Below are 1,521 nucleotides of genomic sequence, written 5' to 3'. Positions count from 1 at the left end.
ACATGCGCTCACAGTCTTAATCAATGATTCATGGTGGCCTGGGTTTGACTCTCCAGGAAACTAGAGTTAATTATTAAATGCTTACGTTGTCTGGAATGGCAACAAACACTGAAGCTTTTACCACAGAGGAGACACTGAGGCCTCCAGCTGTCTCATGTATACGATTATACACTGGAATCATGATGGACGGCTTTGCCACTGCACCGCTGCAGACATTTGGCTTTGGTCCTGCCGCACCTCTCACTTCAACAATAGATTTTCTCATGCACCTAAACTATTTGTCACCACAGTGAAGTGGTTTTTGAAGTGCCTCCGGGTCGCTCTCTCCTCTTTACCTCTCGGGCATCAGAACAAAGCACACATTCACGTTCAAAGCCGTGCCCCGACACAGCAGGAGTGGTTTAGGTTTGTATTAGCTTGTAGCATAGCAGTAAGTGAAGAAACAAGAGTGTCTGCTGTGTGGGTCTGTAATTATGGTTTCTGTCTGTTTCTGAGGACGGCTCCAAATTATTTACCGCACACGAGGAAATCCCCCAACTACAGAAAGGAAACAGACAAGAGGAGCTGAGAACCTGAAACGTCTCCAGAGAGGCCTTGTATTAGGAACACCTTGTGCGAGGAGAACTAGTTATAAAGTCTAGTTAGCACAGTTTGGGTGTTGAATTATTCCACCACAAAGTGAACTGAAGTGACAGAATCAAAGAACAAACTTTGACAGTTCCTGAAATAAAGATGTGTTTTAACATTTAGGATTCGTACAGCCCGTCTCGCTTTGCACGTTGACCCCAGATTTCACCACAAGATATATATTTTATTCATAGACCAACAATTATAAACAAAAAAATATAAAGCATCACATCAACCTTTATAGGCAGAGAAAAATAAAAGGGTATATTTTTTTTTACAAGACATCTAAAAAGACCAATTTAGAGCACAATAGCAGAAATCACAACTAATATTGATTACAGTGAAAATTTTAAACAAAGGGGAAAAAACACAAGCACTATAAGTTGAGGAGTGTATAAAAATGACAAATTTGCTTGCAAAATATTCCCTACTGGGTAATTACATTGGCTATGGGGTTCAAAAGCCCATTAGGATCAGGACTGCTGTGTTCGAGGACACTAGGAGCTCTACAAAGAGCCGTCTTGTCTCAGATTGGTAGATGCTACTGGTTCTGAAACAATACGCGTATAGTTTGAAGGTTCATCAAAATCTACCAGCTTTAATTAAAAGTTCAATCTCATGGCTTTGCTGTTCTGTTGAGTCCCTAAAATGTTAAAGATTAGCACCACTGGGCTGATGTTAACATCAAATGCTGGGTTAATGTAAATAAGTATTGTAAAAAGAATCAAAATATTGTCCATGTTCACCCACTGTGTCTTTGTCTAGTGTTATGGAACCAGAAGGAAATCAATCCACTTCCACCAGAGTGGGTGGCTGGAAGCAAATGGGATCAATGCTAAGACTATGTTTTTCTACTTCACCAATAGCTTTTCCCAACCTACACATTTTTCTTAT

Source organism: Trachurus japonicus, chromosome 3, assembly GCF_045865225.1.
Source record: "Trachurus japonicus isolate A0001 chromosome 3, Traja_1.0".
In the NCBI taxonomy this organism is placed as follows: domain Eukaryota; kingdom Metazoa; phylum Chordata; class Actinopteri; order Carangiformes; family Carangidae; genus Trachurus; species Trachurus japonicus.
Note: the sequence above shows the minus strand (reverse complement) of the source record.